General features: G+C 40.5%; 1 protein-coding gene across 2 annotated transcripts in view; it reads right to left on the reverse strand.

Moving 5' to 3' along the window:
* TSHZ2 (teashirt zinc finger homeobox 2) overlaps window positions 1-14,840 on the reverse strand; it is a 259,376-nt gene that overhangs the window by 172,289 nt on the left and 72,247 nt on the right. The window lies entirely within an intron of this gene.

Here is a 14,840-nt window from a genome sequence, read left to right on the forward strand (position 1 = left end):
AACCCCTTGCCTTGTGGCAGCAGACGGTACAGTAGGACTGGTAGCCGTCATCGTCATGTCCGAGGTGCTCCTGGTCGCCTCTGTGAGGTCGATCAGGAGCGCCTGGGCAGACATGGGCGCAGGGACTAAATTTGGAGTGACTTGATCAAGTCATTCTCTTTAGTCCTGCAGTCAGTCCTATTGAACCATCTTATGGTGAGCAGGCAGGTGATACGGATTGCTAGCAGTCCTCTTGTACCATCTTCTGCCGGACAGGTAAGAGATGAGGATGGCTAGCAGTCCTATTGTACCATCTTCTGCCAAGCAGCCATGAGATGTGGATGGCATGCAGTCCTTCTGCACTGTCTGCTGCCAGCCAAAGATGTAAAAGATAGATGGAGTGGATCCAAACAAGAAATAGACCAGATTTGTTTTGTACTCATTTGCAATCCCCGCCCCCCACTACCCATCTAGGGGACTCATTCCTCTAGGTCGCACTGCAGTCACTCACAGAGAAGGTGCAGTGAGGTAAATCTAGCCACGTATCAATCAGAGGCCAGACCAACCTGCTTGTTCCAATAAGAACAATAACTTAGGTGCACCATTTCTTATTGGAACCCTCCGTGAAGTCCTGCCTGAAATACTCCTTGATGTAAAGCCACCCCCTTTGTTGATTTTAACTCCCTGTAAGCCAACCCTGTAAGCCATGTCATCAGTCACCTCTCCCTGCGTCAGAGCAATGGCAGACAATCGTGCATCTGAGTTGAGAGTGCTGTCCAGAGCAGTCACAATGGAGCACTCTGGGATAGCTCCCGGAGGTCAATACCATTGCATTGTGTCCACAGTACCCCAAATTTAACCCGGCAAGGCTGATTTAAGTGCTAATCCACTAGTCAGGGGTAGAGTAAGGAAATCGATTTTAAGAGCTCTTTAAGTCGAAATAAAGAGCTTCATCCTGTGGACGGGTGCAGGTTTACATCAATTTAACGCTGCTAAATTCGACCTAAAGTCCTAGTATAGACCAGGGCTAACAAATTTATTTGGGCATAAGCTTTCGTGGTCTAGAACCCATTTCATCAGATGTATGAAGTAAAAGATACAGGAGCAGGCATAAATACATGAAAGGATGTGGGTTGCTTTACCACGTGTTAGGTCAGCCTTATGAGATAAATCAATTAACAACAGATAAAAACTTCAAAAACAGACTCCAACGTGAAGCTGCAGAACTGGAATTAATTTGCAAACTAGATACCATCAGATTAGGCCTGAATAAAGACTGGGAGTGGTTGGGTCATTACAAAACCTAAACTTAATTTCCCCAATACTAATTTCTCCCTACTGTTACTCACACCTTTTTGTCAACTGTCTGTAATGGGCCACTCTCTTACCACTTCAAAAGTTATTTCTCCTCCCTTGGTATCCTGCTGTTAATTGATTTATCTCGTTAGACTGACCTTAACACTTGGTAAAGCAACCCCCCATCCTTTCATGTATTTATACCTGCTCCTGTATCTTTTACTTCATACATCTGATGAAGTGGGTCCTACCCCACGAAAGCTTATGCCCAAATAAATTTGTTAGTCTCTAAGGTGCCACAAGGACTCCTCGGTTTTTTTGCTGATACAGACTAACATGGCTACCACTGAAACCTGTCACAATGTAATTTAAGACACCCTTTTACACCACTACAGTGATGACAGGGTCTTGAGTCTAAATGAGGATCAGGTCCTTTACATTTAAATAGAAACCTGGGTTTATCGTTGCTTCAGCCAACTATGAAAAGCAGCTCTTGTTTTAAAACCACATTTAGCCTGGTGTTATTTAACTTTTATTTCTGAAAATGAATGCTACCAGAATTGCTGAGTCATGAAACTGAGATTATCGCAATTTTCGCTATGCCAAAAAAATTAATCTGCCATCATTTGAAGTATCCTGTCCCATTCTTTATCCTGAGTTCCTCATTCTGGGTCTTCGTCATACACCATCCCCCTCATTTGGACTTTCGCAGGCTGAGATGCATAGCTACAGCAGAAGCATGGTAACTGTCAGGTCATTTGAATTTGCGTCAGTTGGAGTCCAACATGCACGAAGTTGTTTGTGGTGAGTAAACTTCAAAAGTTCTGCAGCTAGAGTTTAGTTCAAAGCAGCACCCAAAGTCTGGATACTTATCCATCTGAGCAGAACCTCCTGGGTTGGCAAAGTGGGCCTAAAAATCTCCAAAGTGGGGATTCATATAAGATTTCAGGCATGCCAGCTTCTGATCAGGCTGAAAACAGGATCTTCTCAAGAGAATTGGACACTTCTGGCATTAGGTGCATTGCAGAAGAGATATTCATATTACCCAAAGTGAGAAAAATAACAGACTCAGACCCACATCAATTTGATTGTTTCCACTGGTAAAATAAGGCAAATAGATATCGTTTGTGATTGGGACAAATTTGGATGATGTACTCTGAATCCCAGACCTAAAGGCCAAAGAGTGTCACGCTTTACCTTTGAAGATTGTTTCTCAGTAGGCCTTTTTATTCTTTTGTTCATCTATATGCATCTTCCAATCATACTACAACAATTTTAACACTTTTCTCTAGGTTTTACCTATAGAGAACCAAATTCTAAAGGAAAAAAAGTACCCAAATTTGGCACACATGTGCAATTGGCAAGGTGGTGTGTGCAAAGGAGCAATTGCACATGTAAATGGGTATTTGGCTATTTGAAAATTAGGGGGTTGTGAGTGGAGCAGGTGTGTATGTACGCACACACACAGGTGCACGTGTGCGTGCACCCGGGTGGACACATTTTGCTCAGCTCATCCATTTTTCTGGACTTTGACAATGTTCCCTTTATATAAATATATAAAATCAGATTCTGAACTCCAATTTTATTTTCTTGGGCTAATTAAGCAGCAATGAAAGCCACGGATAGTCAGTTTTTACTTTTGCCAAAACCTTGTTGTGTCAGTGGATAAAATTCCATGGACTCTAAGGAACTACCGAGGAATTGTTTTGAGTTTCAGCCAATGGAAAGCCTAAGTAACTAATAAAAGCACAAATAAACTGGACAGCTAGTAGTATCCTCTGTGGGATACATTGTGAAACAAGGCCCAACATCTGTGCATGACACCACGTCATTTGTGGGCCTCTATTTGTGTATTTACTTAGCACAATTAGACCCTATTCCATACACACACATTATCTGGATGTGATGGTTTCTACACTGCAAAGACCCACTTATGGTTGTTAAACCTAGGTGCTTTCCCCCCCAGTGTTATTCAAGTGTAAATGAATGAACAGAAACAGATTAAATGGCAACTCTAATTAAACTGCTTATATGTCACAGCACACTAACATCAACATATTGTTTTAGCAACTGCAAATTACCAGGACTAAAGTTCTTCAAAATAACTAGTAGTTTAAATATCCAACTAGAGACGGAAATATTAAAAGAAGAAAGAAGAAGGGGCAAGAGTTCTTGATTACAAACAGTGATTTAATTAATAATAACATTTTGCATTTTTATACTGCTTTGCAGACCAGGAGCCAGGTCCTCAGCTAGTGCAAATCAACATACCTCAACTGGCTTCAGTGGAGTGATGCCAGTTCACACCAGCTAAGTATCTGGCACATAGATCTCAAAGTGTTTCACAATATTAATTAATTAGATGTCAGAATGCTCTGAGAGGCAGGTAAGTATTATTTCACTCATTTGATCTATGTAGATTCATAGATTCATAGATATTTAGGTCAGAAAGGACCATTATGATCATCTAGTCTGACCTCCTGCACAATGCAGGCCACAGAATTTCACCCACCACTCCTACAAAAAAAAAAAAAAACAACTCACACCTATATCTGTGCTATTGAAGTCCTCAAATCGTAGTTTAAAGACTTCAAGGAGCAGAGAATCCTCCAGCAAGTGACCCGTGCCCCATGCTACAGAGGAAGGTGAAAAACCTCCAGGGCCTCTTCCAATCTGCCCTTGACGAAAATTCCTTCCCGACCCCAAATATGGCGATCAGCTAAACCCTGAGCATATGGGCAAGATTCATCAGCCAGATACTACAGAAAATTCTTTCCTGGGTAACTCGGATCTCACCCCATCTAATATCCCATCACAGGCCATTGGGACTATTTACCATGAATATTTAATTACCAAAACCATGTTATCCCATCATACCATCTCCTCCATAAACTTATCGAGTTTAATCTTAAAGCCAGATAGATCTTTTGCCCCCACTGCTTCCCTTGGAAGGCTATTCCAAAACTTCACTCCTCTGATGGTTAAAAACCTTCGTCTAATTTCTAGTCTAAATTTCCTAGCGGCCAGTTTATATCCATTTGTTCTTGTGTCCACATTGGTACTGAGCTTAAATAATTCCTCCCCCTCTCCAGTATTTATCCCTCTGATATATTCATAGAGAGCAATCATATCTCCCCTCAACCTTCTTTTAGTTAGGCTAAACAAGCCAAGCTCCCTGAGTCTCCTTTCATAAGACAAATTTTCCATTCCTCGGATCATCCTAGTAGCCCTTCTCTGTACCTGTTCCAGTTTGAATTCATCCTTCTTAAACATGGGAGACCAGAACTGCACACAGTATTCCAGGTGAGGTCTCACCAGTGCCTTGTATAACGGTACTAAAACCTCCTTATCCCTACTGGAAATACCTCTCCTGATGCATCCCAAGACCGCATTAGCTTTTTTCACAGCCACATCACATTGGCGGCTCATAGTCATACTATGATCAACCAATACTCCAAGGTCCTTTTACTCCTCCGTTACTTCTAATTGATGCGTCCCTAGCTTATAACTAAAATTCTTGTTATTAATCCCTAAATGCATGACCTTACACTTCTCACTATTAAATTTCATCCTATTACTATTACTCCAGTTTACAAGGTCATCCAGATCCTCCTGTAGGGTATCCCTGTCCTTCTCTAAATTGGCAATACCTCCCAGCTTTGTATCATCTGCAAACTTTATTAGCACACTTCCACCTTTTGTGCCAAGGTCAGTAATAAAAAGATTAAATAAGATTGGTCCCAAAACTGATCCTTGAGGAACTCCACTGGTAACCTCCCTCCAGCTTGACAGTTCACCTTTCAGTAGGACCCGTTGTAGTTTCCCCTTTAACCAATTCCTTATCCACCTTTCAGTTTTCCTATTGATCCCCATCTTATCCAATTTAACTAATAATTCCCCGTGTGGCACGGTATCAAATGCCTTACTAAAATCTAGGTAAATTAGATCCACTGCGTTTCCTTTGTCTAAAAAATCTGATACTTTTTCAAAGAAGGAGATCAGGTTGGTTTGGCACAATCTACCTTTTGTAAAACCATGTTGTATTTTGTCCCATTTACCATTGACTTCAATGTCCTCAACTACCTCCTCCTTCTATACATGTTCATCGCTATAGGTTCAAAGTGCCTATTTCGCAGGTGGACCAAACAAATTTTCCTTCCCTTGTCTCTCTCTCTCTCTCTCTCTAGCTAATGTCTGCCTCCAAACTTCCACTGCAACAAAGATATAAAATTCACTATGTGGCCTTTCAGGAGCTTAATAGGGAGACCTTCAGTGTGTACAGTTGTTCTGCTTCAAACTTATTTTTGCAAAGCAGGTATTTTTGTAACCAAGAATTAGAGAAAGTGGCCTCAGGCTAAATTGCAGGGAGTCCCAGATGAGTGAACCCTTTGAGGGGAGAATCACTGAAGAAGAAAATGAAGATGACAAGGCTGTTGCTTCTTAATAAACATTATCACATTTTCAACATGCATTATTTATTACTTTTCTTTCGCTGATTTATGTTCTAAAACATTTAATCTAATATGTATAACTGTATATACATACATACATTTCCTTCTGCCTTTTTAAAAAAAAAAAACAAATCTTGCATTAAAGTACCTTTTGTGCTTTTGCACTGTTAAATTAAACTCTTAATTTTGGCAATTTTCTTCCCTTTTTTCCAGTAAAACACAGAAATACGATTAAATTAAAAACATTCAATTGACTTATATAAGGTTGTAAGTTTTACAAATTAAAATGGAGTATTGGATTCAGATCTGGCACAGTCATATGGGTTTTTGTTGTTGTTGTTTTTACCCTACCTTTCCCCAGCAATTTTGCAGGTAGCTTGACTTTGTGGGAGGGCATGACGGTACATTAGTAACTTCCTTTACAAAATGAAAAAATAGGTTCTGTATGAATTGCAGCCCCAAAACACTTGTGGGAATAGTAATTATTCGGACGACTCCTTGGTGACCCCTTTAGATTGACTCAAACAATGTCACACACAGCCAGTAGAAGGAACTTCATCCAGCCCTGTCATAAATATAAAGGGAAGGGTAAACCCCTTTAAAATCCCTCCTGGCCAGAGGAAAAATCCTCTCACCTGTAAAGGGTTAAGAAGCTAAAGGTTACCTTGCTGGCACCTGACCAAAATGACCAATGAGGAGACAAGATACTTTCAAAAGCTGGGAGGAGGGAGAGAAACAAAGGGTCTGTGTCGGTCGGTACGCTGCTTTTGCCAGGGATAGAACAGGAATGGAGTCTTAGAACTTTTAGTAAGTAATCTAGCTAGGTATGTGTTAGATTATGATTTCTTTAAATGGCTGAGAAAAGAACTGTGCTGAATAGAATGACTATTTCTGTCTGTGTGTCTTTTTTGTAACTTAAGATTTTGCCTAGAGGGATTCTCTATGTTTTGAATCTAATTACCCTGTAAGGTATCTACCATCCTGATTTTACAGAGGTGATTCCTTTACTTCTATTTACTTCTATTTCTATTAAAAGTCTTCTTGTAAGAAAACTGAATGCTTTTTCACTGTTCTCAGATCCAAGGGTTTTGGTCTGTGGTCACCTATGCAAATTGGTGAGGATTTTTACCAAACCTTTCCCAGGAAGTGGGGTGCAAGGGTTGGGAGGATTTTGGGGGGAAAGATGTGTCCAAACTACGTTTCCCAGTAAACCCAGTTAGAGTTTTGTGGTGGCAGTGGATATTCCAAGGACAAAGGATAAAATTAATTTGTACCTTGGGGAAGTTTTTAACCTAAGCTGGTAAAAGTAAGCTTAGGAGGTTTTCATGCAGGTCCCCACATCTGTACCCTAGAGTTCAGAGTGGGGGAAGAAGCTTGACAAGTCCAGACTGGTTGGAACAGACGTTAGTCTTGGAAATGAGAAGATCCTCAGAACCTCAGAATCTTCCCTCACACCGGTAAGAAAAAGAACAGAAGGAACTGAGAAGTTATAGTCATAAGGTGGTCTGACAAGGATGTGAAGCTTATGTATCATATGTAAACGTTGGAAAGCATTGCGCACATAAACAAACTGGCAGTCTTCAGCAAGGCAAAGCTTATTTTCCTCGTTACTCCTTTTCCCTGCCATCACAGTCTATTTCATGAATTAAGCTTTAGTACCAAAGCTCTGTATTTGTGGGTACAAGGCATTTTGGATAAAATTGCTCATAGTTATTTTAACAGTGCTTGCAGGTGGTCCAGCAGGTCACATATTCCAGCCCAGGGCCCACCTCTGCCATATTTTACTTTCTGGTCAGATACACGGTTTTCATTCTGAGCTCTGCTGCTGTCCAGTAAATATACAACTTTGTTACTAACCATGCCTGCTCCAGAATGATACCTTTGTGGACACTAAAAACAATTTAATGGCATGTCACAATAGCAATTCACTCTGCTAATAGCCTGGCTCAATAATACTATATTGCATAAGCCTCCTTCAGTCTTCTGACAAATAATTCACCTTTATGCACTCTGCAGCAAGCTCCATTTCACTAACAAATATATTTTTCCCCTACACCTACAAATAAATATCCAGCATCTTTTTACTGTAGCATCAGCTGTTCCTTTGGATGAGGTCAGTGGTGCTATATTTCTACTGCATATTACCTTTCTCCATCATAGCCTTAGAGACAATCAGTTTTTAATTGGCACATCAAATCATAGAGAGGGCAGAGGGAGTAAAATCTCAGGCAAAAGTATGTATATTTTGATGTGCCTCGCAAGCAACAGCAGTGAAAAATTTAAATACTCTGTCTGCAAAGGTGGCATTAAACAAATGTTTATGGGCTTTGCTTTTGCAATCATAAGTATTTGGATAAACCCAAACCTCAAGATGTCTTTTCATAGAATCATAGAATATCAGGGTTGGAAGGGACCCCAGAAGGTCATCTAGTCCAACCCCCTGCTCAAAGCAGGACCAATTCCCAGTTAAATCATCCCAGCCAGGGCTTTGTCAAGCCTGACCTTAAAAACCTCTAAGGAAGGAGATTCTACCACCTCCCTAGGTAACACATTCCAGTGTTTCACCACCCTCTTAGTGAAAAAGTTTTTCCTAATATCCAATCTAAACCTTCCCCACTGCAACTTGAGACCATTACTCCTTGTTCTGTCATCTGCTACCATTGAGAACAGTCTAGAGCCATCCTCTTTGGAACCCCCTTTCAGGTAGTTGAAAGCAGCTATCAAATCCCCCCCTCATTCTTCTCTTCTGCAGGCTAAACGATCCCAGCTCCCTCAGCCTCTCCTCATAACTCATGTGTTCCAGTCCCCTAATCATTTTTGTTGCCCTTCGCTGGACTCTCTCCAATTTATCCACATCCTTCTTGAAGTGTGGGGCCCAAAACTGGACACAGTACTCTAGATGAGGCCTCACCAATGTCGAATAGAGGGGAACGATCACGTCCCTCGATCTGCTCGCTATGCCCCTACTTATATATCCCAAAATGCCATTGGCCTTCTTGGCAACAAGGGCACACTGCTGACTCATATCCAGCTTCTCGTCCACTGTCACCCCTAGGTCCTTTTCCGCAGAACTGCTGCCTAGCCATTCGGTCCCTAGTCTGTAGCTGTGCATTGGGTTCTTCCGTCCTAAGTGCAGGACCCTGCACTTATCCTTATTGAACCTCATCAGATTTCTTTTGGCCCAATCCTCCAATTTGTCTAGGTCTTTCTGTATCCTATCCCTCCCCTCCAGTGTATCTATCACTCCTCCCAGTTTTGCTCAAGATGCAGTGAAAACTCACACATTCTCCTGCCATTTTGACTTCTCTGTTTCTTTTTTGAGGAGACTGCACACTGAAGAAGAGCTCAGCTGAGTCTGTTGTACGTTACTGCAAAATATTTAAAGCCCCATTCCACAAAATATTTTGGATTAACACTTTTCTTGATTTTGGGAACATTGTGCAGGCTGGCACTGACATTTTCTTTGAAAAACTAAGCTGGTCCCTTAAATGAGACTAGTTGGGTTGGCAAGTTTGGGAAGATCTGTATCTTTTCACCTCTTTGTGATTGATTCAAATTCAGCCAACTTCAGTAGTGATCTACAGCTTTTACCTTGTATGAGTGATTGGTTGCTTCATGTGAAGTGAGTTTGGTAGTCTCAAACTAGTTCTTAGTCTAAATTACGAGAAATTCTCATTGGAAGCTGTACTCTTGTCAGTAACAGGAGAAAGGATTCAATGGATATGGTCCCTGCAGATCATGCTTAAGCCACATTGGTGGGGAACTGTGGTGAATGCTTGTATTGTATTGTCATTAGCTGTACATGTTCTATAGATTTTAAAAAAATCTATTTCTAATCCTTTCACCAATACTGAATTCACTTAAAAAAGACAAGGGAAATAAAGGAATCTGAGTTTACCGGTAGAAATAGACTGTCTCCTGCATTTTTCCCATTGATATGTTACCTGTTTATCCTCAGTGTATAGCCTTACATTCCTAGAAATGAGGCTCGAGTGATATATTTGGAAATAGGATCAGCTATATATACCTATTTTATTATTTATTTCAAATGCAATTATCCCTGTGTATAACCTTTAAAAAAAAAAAGAACTGTATCCTGTATCTTTAAGAACTACTCAAAAAGACAGTAAAATGTTATGGCAAAAAAAAAAAAGCCATTTTTGTAGCAGAAACTATTTGTATCGAATATCATGAGGAAAATAAGTGCATCATGACAATTCTGAACATCTTTTATGATTTGATTGTCAGTAACGAGACCCACAGGAGAGTGATAAATGTGCAGCACAAAAAATATCTATTTCACTTAGATAGCAAATTATGCAACTCAGTGCTTGATAGCACTTGGCAAAATACAAATGTAGTTGAATGGAATTGAAATTGTTGCTCTTTGCCTAAGACACAGGTAATATCACCAGGGGTCCTGTCTTCAGATATTTATAAGAGCTAAGAGTTTAAGTAATAGTAGCAGTAATACAAAATTACCTTTAAACATTGAAAACATTTTTACTTTGTTACAGGGTGCAATTTACACTTTTTCTCTAATGGCTTATATACCGAAAATGATATACTAATGCAATTTTTCAAATTTAGTTACCTTTATTGTGTTCTAAAATTATATGCTCTCTCCTCTTCCCTGTTTGTCAGTTTTCTGATTCCATTTAATTCCATGTTCTTAGAGTTCCATAATTTATCTTCTTGTCACAGAAGTTTCATAAACTTTTTTTAAATAACACAAAATACTTGCAATAGGCTCTGACAAACAATGCTTCCAGTTCAGCTTTTTGAAATCTTTCAATTATGTTTTGAACGATTACCATTCACTCTGTTGTTACCATGAAATTTTTCATATAGTGACATCAAGCAAGGGAAGGAAAAAATGATCGTAAAAGATATTCTCTCAAAAACATTTATATTAACCTGTCTCCTCACTTATAGATTTATATTCGAGCTTATACTACATGCATGGATAGAAAAGCAAATCTAAGAAAGTCCTGTATAACTATATCTTACTGCTGGGGGAGAAATGGCTTTCTAATTCCAAAGAATTTTTGAGATCTTGAACATTTTTCCTGTTCTGAATTGGGACAAACATTTGAAATATCAAAATTTTTCAAGAACTGAGTATCTGACAAAAATCATTGCTTCATTTTGATCATTTTGAAACATTTTGTTTTAATTTTAGCCTGTTTTTTCTTCATTTTTTTACTTTAAATTAACATTTCAAATTTCAAAACAAAAAGTTGCTTGAAACCAAAAAAATGGAACATAAATGGAACACTGAAAATATCACTTGGATTACAAACAGCTTTTGTAAAAGGACCTTAACTGAAAGGCCTAACAATCTGGACTGTTCCACTTTAAACCTTTAGGAAAAAAATCTATTTAAAGTATCAGACAAAATACAACTTAAAACTCCCTTGCACATACGCACAAAGGAAACTCAAAGTTAAAGCTGAAAAACTGGCCTGAAACCATATCCTTAAATCAACCCATCTCTAATGCCAGATGTGCACAAATATACAGGAATAATAGGGTGAGTTGAGGACAATGTCACACCATATTAAATTATTCTTAATTCAGAATTTCCTTTCTGCTATGGTCCGGGTAGGTCAGATCCATGCTAATGTTTTATGGTTGTCTAATATTTGCCTTTAAAATCATTGATGGAGAGGTCCTCAAGTTCTGTGCATAACACATGATCTCTGGAGATTAAAAAAAAAGAGTTTGTGAGAGTGAAAGATGTACACCAGGTACAAATGTGTAAACAGGATGTACTCTGATGAAGGTAGAGGGGGAGGTGGGATGTCTGAATAACAGAGCCAGGCGTATGCGTCACAATTTGGATCCAGATCCTAGCACAGAATTTGAACTTTCCAGGTGTTTGTTTTGCTCAACCGCTCAGGGGTGTACAGCTTTCAGGGTTTGGCTATACTAAATATCTATAGTATAGTGGAAAAATACAGATCGTTTGTGAGCCACTTGCTGTCGATAGCATTTTAATTACACTTGTGCAAACCTCAGCAGTTTCAGTTCTCAGTTTCCATTCACATGGTTTTGGCACCTGTTTATGTCTTCTATTTGCAAAGTTTCCACAAGAAATGGGCCTGATACAGAATGTTTAGCTCACAGCTCAGATCTATAAACATGCTAACATTCAGAGTCGTTTGGACTTGGGGGAATGGCTCATTATAGAGCTAGGGACTAGCTGAAAACTTCAAATTAGGAGCTAAACTTGTCCAAAGCACAAGGAGGTTCTGGAGCTCATGTTCCAGTTCAACCCATCTTTAGTTTTCACATAAAGCCATAAATCAGCTCTGACAAGGGTTACTCCAGACTTAGCTCAGGTTTAAAGAAATGCTTGCTACAACAGTTTCATCCAACTCTACTTGCAGCTAGTGATGGTCAAACCTCCTTCCCCGCCTCTGGGTCTGATCTCACATTGATTTTACACTAGTGTAACTCCATTGACTTAGTTAATAGAGTTATTCCTAATTTATATTAATCTGAGAGTAGAATCAGGCTCTGTCTTTTGCCCAGGAATGCGCAGCTGGAAATATACCAACAGTTTTGATCATCAGTATCTGAGCAGCTATTCTCTTACCCTGCTTTACGGATGCCATTTCTGCTATTTATTCATAGAAATACTGGGAGGACAGGGAATGTGTTGGAAAGGACTCACATAGGAATTGACTGGAATGTGTTCCATTTCTCTATTGCCTGGCAAAGTGAAGAAAGTTTAACTTTTGTGCAACATGCTGAATGTGCCGTCTTTCTTGCAACCATTTATGGTAAAATATTTGCTGCTTTTACTTTTATTGCTTAACCGAGAGACAGGCAGCAAGGTTGACATTTTGGACTGAGAGCTGCATTGTCAATACCGTGCAGATCCAGGATGTTCGGTGAAAAGATGAGTATACCTATCTAGGTACATATATGGCCCTTATTACCTACACAGGAGGCTTGCTATATAGATTTACAACCTCAGGTTCATTTGTGTGCATTATTATCATTGCTCATTGACTCTGTTCCAGCTTCTCTTCTGCTTAAGGGGGGAAAAAAAGAGTGCCCAGACTTAGAGTTACCATCCTAGAGCTTTACAATTTTTCTTATCCCCCTGAAAATTTCCTAACACTCTGGGGGTGAATTGCATTGGAAACCACTGTAGTCTTTCAAGAGTCCGTTCCTGCAGAAGTTTACAGGGGCAGGACTGTAATCATTTCAACAACTTTTTTTTTTAATTGCAAAATGAACACAATGCCAAGTCACCTGGCTACAAGCATCATCTATTAAAACACTACACAGCTCATACTGAGCAGTGAAACAAAATAAAATAGAAAAAAGGGAAGACAGAGTTCCCCATACATTGAAACTGAACATAAACGCCTCGCCCAGCTCATTGGACAAAGACCTGAGGTTAGAGATGGGCCTAACATTTGGCCCAACGCTGCAACAGACTCAAGCTCTCTCTCTGACCAAAATGGGGAAGCAAATTCCAGAGTTACGGCATCTCTCTACAGAGGAAACCCTGACTCTACCACCTAGACATTTCAAATCTGAGGATTTTAAAATCTAACATAAGCACTGCAGCTGACCTGAGCTCTCAGTGTCTCAGATATGGGTATGTACGGTCGCATTACAAATGCAGGTAGATGTAGGTCAGCAGAAAGTCAGACAGCTAGGACTCAAGCTATGTAGGGGGTTAGTGTTCAATTGCAATACCTAAAAGCAAAAAGGAAGCAAGTTCAGTTGGCTTAGCACTAGCGTAAAGCACTCCTTGCAGTGAATGTACCTATGCAATCAGCTACGTTAGCTACCAGCATAAGCGTCAGAGTGATTTCCAGTGGTAGCTCCATGCAGAGTGCATCACAGTAATGCAGTTCACATCTCACAAACTCGGGGAGAACTGTGGTCAGGTCTACCCCAGAGTCAAATGAAAAAAGGTGCTTTTGGTCACTGGGGCTGCCTGGGAATTGGGTGTCTAGGAGAACAGCAGATTATGATCCTCTTTTCAAACCCCCTCGGTAGTGGGGTAGCCTCGAGATACACACACACTCTCTCTTTCTCTCTTCTAGACTCTCTTCCAGCTTCTCTGGACAGCGCTACAGCCAACTCTTTCTCATTTCCCTTGGCCAGGCACTGAAAAATCAGAGCCACTGCACCATCTGTGTTCCATGAGAAAGTGATGGGTAGAGTTTGTAACAGTTTCCTACAAGCTGTGTGTCATCTGCATACTGATGGCATCACAGCCAAACTATCTTGCAGTCTATCCCAGAAGCCTTACACATACAGTCAACAGGACAACAGCAGAACAGAACCCTATGCAAGACAGTCAGAGCTGCCTTGGGGCACATTAACACGACCGGAAAGGAAAGAATGGAATCACTCAAGAGTGACGTTGATTACCTCATCCTACTGCAGCTCAACAAATTCCCATGCTCATCAGCATCAAAACAGGTTCTCAGATATACAGCATGTATTACAGAAGCACGCAGAAGCCCCAAATAAAACTGGAAACCCATTGTGCTAGGTGCTGTACAAACACCGAAGGAGAGACAGACTCTGTCCTAATAAACTTGCAATGTAAATAGACAAGAAAGACAAAGACTGAGAGGGGAAACAGAGGCAAGAAGGGGTGAAATGACTTGCCTAAGATCATACAGCAGGTCAATGGATGAAATGGAAATGAAATCCAGGCCAGCTGACTTCCAGCCTAGTGCTGCATACACTAGACCACGCTGCCTATAGTCTGTGTGGTGCCTCTTCAAGGTTGCATTAATAGGAGCATGTTAACATGTACTCTAAACCGTTAGCTCTGTGGCCTGCTGTCTTGTACTGCAAACTCCCAAGCAGGAGGTACTGGTTTGCAATGACCTCAGATTTCTTGCCTGTCAGTCTGGTTTGAGGAAGATGGTGTTGTTATCTGCCTTCACAGTTAGAGTAAAGGAGTGGAAGGCAGGGTGTGTCACACCTTCAAACACACCCTGGCTGCTTCCTCCCTTTCAAGGCACAGCGTGAATTCAGCAATGATAGCTTTTGCCACCTGCATTAGGAGTGGCAGGGCAATGGGGGAAGACAGCAACCTACAGAGGAGGACAGAGTCTTAGGATCCCCTCA

Source organism: Lepidochelys kempii, chromosome 13 (assembly GCF_965140265.1).
Source record: "Lepidochelys kempii isolate rLepKem1 chromosome 13, rLepKem1.hap2, whole genome shotgun sequence".
Classification (NCBI taxonomy): domain Eukaryota; kingdom Metazoa; phylum Chordata; order Testudines; family Cheloniidae; genus Lepidochelys; species Lepidochelys kempii.